The sequence below is a fragment of the Monodon monoceros genome, unplaced genomic scaffold, assembly GCF_005190385.1.
Source record: "Monodon monoceros isolate NGI ecotype Baffin Bay Population unplaced genomic scaffold, NGI_Narwhal_1 Super_Scaffold_15, whole genome shotgun sequence".
NCBI classification, from domain to species: domain Eukaryota; kingdom Metazoa; phylum Chordata; class Mammalia; order Artiodactyla; family Monodontidae; genus Monodon; species Monodon monoceros.
In genome coordinates this window covers 66,829,739-66,841,862 of record NW_021703771.1, presented here as the reverse complement: position 1 = coordinate 66,841,862, position 12,124 = coordinate 66,829,739, and positions in this window count along the sequence as shown.

Genomic DNA, 12,124 nt, shown 5'->3' with positions numbered 1-12,124 from the left:
ACCAGACGTTATCCTGCCCACCAGAAAGACCAGAACACAGGCACTAGTCCCCTCCACCAGGAAGCCTACACAACCAACTGAACCAAACTTAGCCACTGGGGGCAGACACCAAAAACAACGGGAACTATGAACTTGTAGCTTGCAAAAAGGAGACCCCAAACACAGTAAGTGAAGCAAAATGAGAAGACACAGAAACACACAACAGATGAAGGAGCAAGGTAAAAATCCACCAGACCAAACAAATGAAGAGCAAATAGGCAGCATACCTGAAAAAGAATTCAAAGTAATGATAGTAAAGATGATCCAAAATCTTGGAAATAAAATGGAGAAAATAAAAGAAACGTTTAACAAGGAACTAGAAGAACTAAAGAGCAAACAAACAATGATGAACAACACAATAAATGAAATTAAAAATTCTCTAGAAGGAATCAATAGCAGAATAACTGAGGCAGAAGAACAGATAACTGATCTGGAAGATAAAATAGTGGAAATAACTACTGCAGGGCAGAATAAAGAAAAAAGAATGAAAAGAATTGAGGACATTCTCAGAGACCTCTGGGAAAACATTAAATGCACCAACATTTGAATTATAGGAGTCCCAGAAGAAGAGAAAAAGAAAGAGACTAAGAAAATATTTGAAGAGCTTATAGTTGAAAACTTCCCTAATATGGAAAAGGAAATGATCAATCAAGTCCAGGAAACACAGACAGTCCCATACAGGATAAATCCAAGGAAAACAAGCAAAGACACATACTAATCAAACTATCAAAAATTAAATACAAAGAAAAAATATTAAAACCAGCAAGGGAAAAACAACAAATAACATACAAGGGAATCCCCATAAGGTTAACAGTTGATCTTTCAGCAGAAACTCTGCAAGCCAGAAGGGAGTGGCAAGACATACTTAAAGTGACAAAAGGGAAAAACCTACAACCAAAGATTACTCTACCCAGCAAGAATCTCATTCAGATTTGATGGAGAAATTAAAAGCTTTACAGACAAGCAAAAGCTAAGAGAATTCAGCACCACCAAACCAGTTTTACAACAAATACTAAAGGAACTTCTCTAGGCAGGAAACACAAGAGAAGGAAAAGACCTACAATAACAAACCAAAAACAATTAAGAAAATGGTAATAGGAACATACATAATGATAATTACCTTAAATGTAAATGGATTAAATGCTCCCACCAAAAGACATAGACTGGATGAATGGATAAAAAAACAAGACCCATATATATGCTGTCTGAAGAGACCAACTTCTGACCTAGGGACACATACAGACTGAAAGTGAGGGGATGGAAAAAGATATTCCATGCAAATGGAAATCAAAAGAAAGCTGGAGAAGCAATTCTCATATCAGTCAAAATAGACTTTAAAATAAAGACTATTACAAGAGACAAAGAAGGACACTACATAATAATCAAGGGATCAATCCAAGAAGAAGATATAACAATTGTAAATATTTATGCACCCTGGGGCTTCCCTGGTGGCGCAGTGGTTGAGAGTCCACCTGCTGATGCAGGGGACACGGGTTCGTACCCTGGTCCGGGAAGATCCCACATGCCTCAGAGCGGCTGGGCCCGTGAGCCATGGCCGCTGAGCCTGCGCATCCGGAGCCTGTGCCCCGCAATGGGAGAGGCCACAACAGTGAGAGGCCCGCATACCGAAAAAAAAATTTATGCACCCAACATAGGAGCACCTCAATACATAAGGTAAATGCTAACAGCCATAAAAGGGGAAATAGACAGAGAATCATAGTAGGCGACTTTAACACACCCCACTTTCACCAATGGACAGATCATCCAAAATGAAAATAAATAAGGAAACACAAGCTTTAAATGACACATTAAATATGAAGGACTTAACTGATATTTATAGGACATTCCATCCAAAAGCAACAGAATACACTTTCTTCTCAAGTGCTCATGGAACATTCTCCAGGATAGATCATATCTGGGGTCACAAATAAAGCCTTGGTAAATTTAAGAAAATTGAAATTGTATCAAGTATCTTTTATGACCACAACGCTATGAGATGAGATATCAATTACTGGAAAAGTTCTGTAAAAGATACAAACAAATGGAGGCTAAACAGTACACCACTAAATAAGCAAGAGATCGCTGAAGAAATCAAAGAGGAAATCAAAAAATACCTAGAAACAAATGACAATGAAAACACGATGACCCAAAACCTATGGGATGCAGCAAATGCAGTTCTAAGAGGGAAGTTTATAGCAATACAATCCTACCTCAAGAAACAAGAAACATCTCAAATAAACTACCTAAACTTACACCTAAAGCAATTAGAGAAAGAAGAACAAAAAAACCCCAAAGTTAGCAGAAGGAAAGAATTCATAAGGTCAGATCAGAAATAAATGAAAAAGAAATGAAGGAAATGATAGTAAATAAATAAAACTAAAAGCTGGTTCATTGAGAAGATAAACAAAATTGATTAACCATTAGCCAGACTCATCAAGAAAAAAAGGGAGAACACTCAAATCAATAGAATTAGAAATGAAAAAGGAGAAGTAACAACTGACAATGCAGAAATACAAAGGATCATGAGAGATGACTACAAGCAACTAAATGCCAATAAAATGGACAACCTGGAAGATATGGACAAATTCTTAGAAAAGTACAACATTCTGAGACTGAACAAGGAAGAAATAGAAAATATAAACAGACCAATCGTAAGCACTGAAATTGAAACTGTGATTAAAAATCTTCCAACAAACAAAAGCCCAGGACCAGATGGCTTCACAGGCGAATTCTATCAAACATTTAGAGAAGAGCTAACACCTATCCTTCCCAAACTCTTCCAAAATATAGCAGAGGGAAGAACACTCCCAAACTCATTCTATGAGGCCACCATCACCCTGATACCAAAACCAGTCAAAGATGCCACAAAAAAAGAAAACTACAGGCCAATATCACTGATGAACATAGATGCAAAAATCCTCAACCAAATACTAGCAAACAGAATCCAAGAGCACATTAAAAGGATCATACACTATGATCAAGTGGGGTTTATCCCAGGAATGCAAGGATTCTTTAATATATGCAAATTAATCAATGTGATAAACCATATTAACAAATTGAAGGAGAAAAACCATATAATCATCTCAATAGATGCAGAAAAAGCTTTTGACAAAATTCAACAGCAATTTTTGATAAAAACCCTCCAGAAAGTAGGCATAGAGGGAACTTACCTCAACATAATAAGGGCATCTATGACAAACCCACAGCCAACATTGTTCTCGATGGTGAAAAACTGAAACCATTTCCACTAAGATCAGGAACAAGACAAGATTGTCCATTCTCACCACTATCATTCAAAATAGCTTTGGAATTTTTAACCACAGCAATCAGAGAAAAAAAGAAATAAAGGGAATCCAAATCAGAAAAGAGAAGTAAAGCTGTCACTGTTTGCAGATGACGTGATGCTATACATAGTGAATCCTAAACATGCTACCGGAAAACTATTAGAGCTAATCAATGAATTTGGTAAAGTAGCAGGATACAAAATTAATGCACAGAGATCTCTTGCATTCCTATACACTAATGATGTAAAATCTGAAAGAGAAATTAAGAAAACACTCCCATTTACCATTGCAACAAAAAAGAATAAAATACCTAAGAATAAACCTAACTAAGGAGAGAAAAGACCTGTATGCAGAAAACTATAAGACACTGATGAAAGAAATTAAAGACGATACAAACAGATGGAGAGATATACCATGTTCTTGGATTGGAAGAAACAACATTGTGAAAATGACTATACTACCCAAAGCAATCTACAGATTCAATGCAATCCTTATCAAACTACCAATGGCATTTTTCACAAAACTAGAGCAAAAATTTTCACAATTTGTATGGAAACACAGAAGACCCCGAATAGCCAAAGCAATCTTGAGAAAGAAAAACAGAGCTGGAGGAATCATGCTCCCTGACTTCAGACTATACTGCAAAGCTACAGTAATCCAGATAGTATGGTACTGGCACTAAAACAGAATTATAGATCAATGGAACAAGATAGAAATCCCAGAGATAAAACCCCACACATGTGGTCAACTGATTTTTGATAAAGGAGGCAAAAATATACAATGGAGAAAAGACAGTCTCTTCAATAAGTGGTGCTGGGTAAACTGGACAGCTATACGTAAAAGAATGAAATCAGAACACTCCCTAACACCATACACAATAATAAACTCAAAATGGAATAAAGACGTAAATGTAAGGCCAGACACTATAAAACTCTTGGAGGAAAACATAGGCAGAACACTCTATGATATAAATCACAGCAAGATCCTTTTTGACCCACCTCCTAGAGAAACGGAAATAAAAACAAAAATAAAGTAATGGGACCTAATGAAACTTAGAAGCTTTTGCACAGCAAAGGAAACCATAAACAAGATGAGAAGACAAACTTCAGAATGGGAGAAAATATTTGCAAATTAAGCAACTAATAAAGGATTAATCTCCAAAGTTTACAAGCAACTCAATATCAAAAAACAACAACAACAACAACAACACCCCAATCCAAAAATGGGCAGAAGACGTAAATAGACATTTTTCCAAAGAAGATATATAGATTGCCAACAAACACATGAAAGGATGCTCAACATCACTAATCATTAGAGAAATGCAAATCAAAACTGCAATGAGGTATCACCTCACACCAGTCAGAATGGCCATCATCAAAAAATCTATAAGAAATAAATGCTGGAGAGGGTGTGGAGAAAAGGGAACCCTCTTGCACTGTTGGTGGAATGTAAATTGATACAGCCACTATGGAAAACAGTATGGCGGTTCCTTAAAAAACTAAAAATAGAGCTACCATACTACCCAGGAATCCCCCTACTGGGCATATAGCCTGAGAAAACCACGATTCAAAAAGAGTCATGTACCACAATGTTCATTGCAGCTCTATTTACAATAGCCAGGACATGGAAGCAACCTAACTGTCCATCGATAGATGAACGGATAAAGAAGATGAGGCGCATATATACAATGTAATATTACTCAGTCATAAAAAGAAACGAAATTGAGTTATTTGTAGTGAGGTGGATGGACCTAGAGACTGTCATACAGAGTGAAGTAAGTCCGAAAGAGAAAAACAAATACCGTATGCTAACACATGTATATGGAATGTAAAAAAAGAAAAACGTTATGAAGAACCTAGGGGCAGGACAGGAATAAAAACGCAGACGTAGAGAATGGACTTGAGGACACAGGGAGGGGGACGGTTAAGCTGAGATGAAGTGAGAGAATGGCATGGACTTATATACACTACCAAATATAAAATAGATAGCTAGTGGGAAGCAGCCACATAGCATAGGGAGGTCAGCTCGGTGCTTTGTGACCACCTAGAGGGGTGAGATAGGGATGGTGGGAGGGAGACGGAAGAGGGAGGAGATATGGGAACATATGTATATGTATAACTGATTCACTTTGTTATGAAGGAGAAACTAACACACCATTGTAAAGCAGTTATACTCCAATAAAGATGTTAAATAAAATAAAGTAAAATAAAATAAAAGGTTTGTTTTTTTAAAAAAACAAATATTTAGTTTTAGCTTGTCAATTTATACACACAGAAAGAAAGCCCACTTTGATTTTTAATAGGATTGAATTGAATGTACAGATTAATTTGAAGAGAAGTGATATTTTTGTATTATTGACTTTTAAAATCTATGAACATGGTATATATCTCCATTTTATTCAGTTCATCTTTAATTTTTGTCAAAAATGCTTTACATTTGTCAGTGTAGAGATCTTGCAATTTTTCTCTACATTTATTATGTTTATGCAATTGCAAATGGTATTTTATATAATTTTATTTTCATATAACTTATTGATATAAATAAATAAATAAAATGAATGCCAAAAAAAGTAGATAGTAGAATTTCGACATATAGAAATACAAAAGTACATATGATTTTTTATCTGACATTTTATCCAGTAATCTATTAAATTTATTTAGTAATTCTAATAATTTATTTATGACTCGTAGATTTTCTGGGTACAGAATCACATTATCTATCTTCACATAAATAAACTTTTATTTTTTCCTTTTTAATCCTTATAATTTCCTTTTTTTTCTTGCCTTGTTGTTCTGCTAAGACCTACTGAATAGATGTGATATTGGCATGCATCCTTTCTTGCTCCAAAATGCAGCGGAAACTTCTAATATTTTAATTAAATCTGATATTTACTGTAGTTTTTATTTTGTAGATAACATTTCCTTGTAGTTTGCTAACAGGTGTTCATGATAAAGAGGACTTTTCTGTATCTATTGAGATGATAATATGGCTTTTATTCTGTTTACATCACAGTGATTGTCTAAAATGAAACTCGTCTTGGTTATTACTCCTATGCAACATTGAACTGGTGGTTTTATCCAGTGAAGTAAAATAAAAAGAAATAAAAGTCATCCAGACTGGAAAGAAAGAATTAAAATTGTCTTTATTCCTGGACGACACGATTGTATATAGAGAAAATCCAGTGGAATCTATAAAATAGCTACTAAAACTCAGATAAAATCAAATAAAGTCTATAAACTCTCCCCTGAAAAATGATGACACAAAAACATGTTAAAATAGCTTTGGGGAATTAGCAGACCCCTGAGAGCTCATGTATGGAACATGGTTTTAAAACAGTGTCCTGGGGAGTGCTGTCCACCCACACATGGGTAAATGAAAGATCATCACAATTTTAGGGACTGTGTGCATGTCAGGAAGGAGGAGGTAAGGGCTTCAGTGGAAGATATGGTAAGAAATGAGGCTAGAAATGCAGGCAGGAGTGAGGTGAACCCACAGAGCACTGGTCTGACTTGATCAGGTTTATGTTTTAGGAAAAAAAAATCATTCCTGTGTTACAGGGGATAGACTGCCAGGTGGGTAGACAGAGGGAGAAAGTAGTTAGAAGGCTATCGTGGAAATCCAGGGCAAAAATAATAAAAGCCACTATGGAAATTTCCTTATGGAGGCTTGAACTTCATAGTGCCTGGTTTCATATTTTCATTTATCCTTTTTTATAGGAAAAAAGAATGTTGATAACTTTTATGACCATTTCCCGTGTAAGATCTGCCAATGGTCAGTAAATGACTTTTCTGTTACTTTTTACCTAATGAAGGATGAAAAATAAATGGAAAGTTCTTCTACTCAAAGTTTCTTTTTGTTGTTATTGATGATGTTGTTGAGGGATTCTTCTGGCTTACTCTGCAGATCCCTCATCTATTTAGAAATATTTGTTCCTTTGTTTAAGGACTAGACAAATGCCTGGACACGGGTTTTTGCCCGACAAGGAATTAGGGGAGTAAGAAAGACCAAGAAACCTGCGCACAGGTCATCTGCCTTCATAGACCCAGGAAAAAGTACAATGGATAGGGAGGGGAGGGTCAGGACTCCTTTCAGTTGCTGTAGCACCTGCAGTGCAGCCACAGACACACCTGTCCTGCCCTCTGCCTTCAGTAGGAGCAGGTGTCACCAGCTTAGAACCCGGGATCCAGCTGGACACTGGGTGTTTTCTGTCTTTGGGAGGCTGACTGACAGCGTGCTAGTAATATCTAAGCAGAGCTTGCTCTTTGCATTTAATAGAAATTAAATGCGTGGAATTTGACATATTCTGTCTGTAGTTTCCCTCTCATTTGTTAAGAAGATTTGAGGGACAATGTAGTCTGGCACAAAAAGAAAACCCAAGATTGTTTTATTTTATAAATCCATGATTTCCATGAATTCAGTTCTCATAGGAAATTTCAACTTATTGATTTGACTTCTTTCCCATTAGATCATGCTATCATCCCTGAAAAGCGATTTCGTTGGTTTTAAGAATAGGGAACTAAATGTGGTAAGGACTTGCTGACATATTTGAAGTCAGGAGAATAAGCAACTCTGAGTACATTTAACTTTGCTTTCTTGTAGCATATATTATAAAGATTGCAAAAGACCATATTGATATTTGCTCATAGTAAGAAACAATTTAGTGGAGTACCTCTGCAAGAATTGTGGAGACAAATAGATGCACTGGGCATGGAAATGGAAAAGTAAATTATCTTCATATATTTGGAACAACTGTTATTAATCTACCTACACAGGCGAAGACCTTGCCTCTCTCCACACAACATCAGTAAGTTAACTCTACATATAAAAGAGACAGGAAGGAAAATTAGACCATAATGTAGGAATAAAATGCACAAAATATGTTAAATTTGAGATCTACTGAGTGGAAAGGGGAACCTAAAATCAGGTCTCTTAAGACTCTTTAAATAATTTCAGCGCCTTAGAAATGAGGGACTGTTTCAAGGTAATTTTTCAACCTAATCCCCACAACTGTATGAGCTGTTATAAGATATAAATGAAGAAAATAAAATCCCCATAATTATATAAGCTATTATAAAGCAGAGATGATGAAAAAATTAATAAACAACAACAAGAATACTTTGTCTCATATTCCTCAGGCTTGTGCTTCTGTGCCCAGACAGTTCTAAAGAGAATTTTGATGCTAAAAAAGCCCTGACTCCACATGACCTTCGAGTCTGGGGCAGGTGTTTCTGGGGAAGGAGATGCAAAGTGAGGTGAGACACAGCTTTCCACTCTCCTGGAGAATCTTTGGAATCTGAAGGTAAAGCTGTTTCAGTGTTTGGTTTCTATTAATGAAATTTCCATGAACAAAACTACTTGATTTTGGACTTGCCAAGCCTCCACAATCTTACAATCTAATTCCTTGAAACAAAACTCTCTTTATATATACACATATCCTGTTGGTTTGGTTTCTCTGGAGCAGCCTGAATAATCAAGAATGTTAGATCTGTTATATAGTACATAACATATATGTACACACACACAATGCAACCACTGAAATGAATGAGCTCTACTGCCCCCCACATCAAGTTAAAACTAGCCTGCTGACCAAGTGAACAGAACATCCTTTTAGGATGATGCCAACCATGCCCTGGTTGTCTCTAGGTTTGAGGTTCAGGGTTCAAGAGAGAAGACAATAATCTCAGCTAAATGCTTGAGTTGCTTTCTTCTCGGTGAAGGAAGCAAACAGAACTCCACTTTGCATTCTTGGACAATTTTCATTTGCCTGAACAACATGGAACAATTTTTAAGAGAAGAACTATTTCATGAAACCTCACAGTTCATTTTCATGAGTTTTAGGAAATAGCACTACCATCATTTAGGAAACAGACTCTGGGTCCCTGCCCACCCGCACGCGAGCCTTTTAGAGGTTTGTGCTAACAAGAATTTAGAAGGAAAGAGGGATTAGGGTCCAGTGGATTTGCCCTGCTATTTTGTTGTGACTGAAGAAAGCAAGACTTTGCACATCATAATTCTACCCAGAAGCACTTGGAAGCCCTGAAAGCCCCTCACACCGGTGAGAGTAATGGACAGAAAAGGGGTGACTGAAAACAAGGAGAAGCTGTGAAATACAGCTTCCTCCCCATGACTCTGGGCTCATCACAGCCCCCTTCACCCCACATACATGCTAAGTGAGATATGGGGAAAATTAACTTGAGGATTAGGGAGAGAGTGCCTAAACTTCAAGTGCTCTTTTTGAGTGAACAGAGATCATGCAAAACAGCAGAACCAAAGTTAGGAAAAAGACCCTGTGAAGGAAAAATGTTCGAAGTGAATTGGAAATTATTTGGAAGAATGAAAGCCACAACTATGTTAGCAATCCCTTATAGCTTTTGCGGATAAGGGAAAAAAACCAAAAAACCAACCAACACTTTGTAACTACAAACTGAGTTTTCTATAACTGTGGCAAAGACCTAGTGAAACATTGTCTAACCCTTGTTTGGAATCCTTGCTTGGAATCGTTCTTGAGAAAATGTCCTTTTTACAATTCTTTATTTAGAAAACATTCTGTGTATATAGTTTTCTACCAAAGTTTTTGAAGAAATAATTTTCTATTACCTTCAGATTAAAATGTTAACTGGAAGTGGGCTAATCAAATAGTGACAACTTCTACTTGCAGAAATAGATGTTACTTTAAAAACAAATATTAAGAGACTACTCTGGTAGCTGTATTGACCTCTAAGCTGTTCAAGCATCCCTCTCACCTTGCTCCACATCTTTGTATTGCCATAGATGATTTCCCATTGTAATGGAAAATCTGTAAACTGGTGTTTAATACAAATTAGGAGACTCTCAGGGCCCTTGAAAAGGAATCACATGAAATATTATGTCTTTAAAATGCTTCTTGGATCTTTGGCAATGAGTTGTGTGCTAGGGACTGCCCTCCATAACTTACGTGCACACAGCTGTCTCTAATTTGAATGCAAAACTGGCCGAGGCATCCAGAGCAAAGGTAAATAAGCTCCTCTGCACTGTGGGGCACGTCCATGTGCGTTTATTACATGACACCTATTGGTTTTGTCTTTCTCACTTACCCAGCAAGAGACCCTGAATTGCCCATCTGAGGCACATTCTTGGCAACTGTCGAATCTGTTTTGCTTGCTGTCTTTGTATTTCCTGCTGATCTGTTTTCTTCTTTCCCTCTGTGGACCGTGCACAACGTTGTAACAGAGCCGGGGAGGAGAAATGGAACTTTTGTACCTATGTTGGGAGGATCATTAATTCCACAGATTTGCCGAAAGAAAACCTGGATTTTAATTCTGATTTTCACAATGAGTAAGTACTGCCTTACTGCTGGGGCATCTTCTCTTTTGTATCTGAGAGTGAATCTTCCTATTAATTTTATCTGCAAAAGATTTAATTAGTGCCCTGAAAATACTAAAGTGTTTGTATAGAAAAGGCATTTATTTTGGAAATAAAAAAGACATAAAGATGTTTAAAAAAAAAAGACACAGAATGCATGCATTCCCTTGAAAAATTCAGATTGAACAAGATCAAATGATTTGCTTGACATTTAGTGTTTGGGTCTTTGGATTCTGTGTTTAAATAAAAACGACTAGAATTTTTCTATTTAAAGAAGTTAACGGGAACTATAAAATTCTAGTGCTGAAAACACTTTAGCTCTTAAGCAGCTTCTTTTATTTACCAGATAAATAAACTGAGGCCCACAGCAGAGAGGTGACATACTAAAGTCACATAGCACAGACCATTACCAGTGACCTTTCTTCTACATTCTGTGATTCTTTCAGAGTGAAGGAACTGTTGGCTTTAGCAAAATGGGGTCAATCTACCTTTGTAAGCCTTAAACAATAGTAATTCTATATGACTGCTTTCTCCAGTTCTTCTCATCCTTACTAGTTAACAGTATCACAGCTCACCATCCTTCCTGCAGGTTGTACCATGGCTTTCTCACTGGTGGAAACTGCTAGACAAATAGTAATAGAACCCCGGCTAGTAAGCTGGTTGGTATCTCAGGTTTTTCTTTATATGCAATGAGTTAGCCAGAACAAAAACATATTTATCAGAAGTTCATACAAAGCAAGTCTAGCAAATATTGGATTTTCGTTAACCAGTTACCACTGTTCTCTCAGCAACCTAACAGTCATTCAAGGAAACTGATGAATTTATCAAATGGGGATGAAGAGAAATAATTTTCAAATGATCAGTTCAGCTTGGTTTCTAAAACATCTCTTGACTTTACGTAGTAAAAGTAGAGAGAGAAAAATATCCCTTGGTCCCAGCTTCTTCAAAGTCTGGTCACAGGGCTCCACGAGGACCCTGTGTGCTCGTACATTAAATTCCCTATTGAAACCAGTTTGAGCCAGAAAACAGTTCCCAAGGCAAGTGCTCAAAAGCAGGTTTGTGTACTTATTCATCTCAGACTTCGGTTGAACCTAGTTCCTTTTCCAAAACTGTTAAAAAAGATTTAGAGTTAACATCAAACTTGGTATCGTCTTGTTCTTATCTTACTTGCCTGCATCATATAAGGTGACATTTAGCAATGAGGGTAAAGTAGCTTGAACTGCGTGATGCTAATATGTTTTTTCCCCTTTACTTTGTATTTCTAGTCCATATCCTTACAAACTCATGCAAATCCGAGGTACTCTGAGATCTACTTTTCCAAAATATAAAATGCAAATGGATCAGGTAAACTCCATATAAATTCAATAAACACGAACAGAGCACCTGTTATGTAGCCAGCAGTATGCTATCACTTATGGAAATGATGAGAATAAACATAACCCAGTGCATCAGACCTTAAT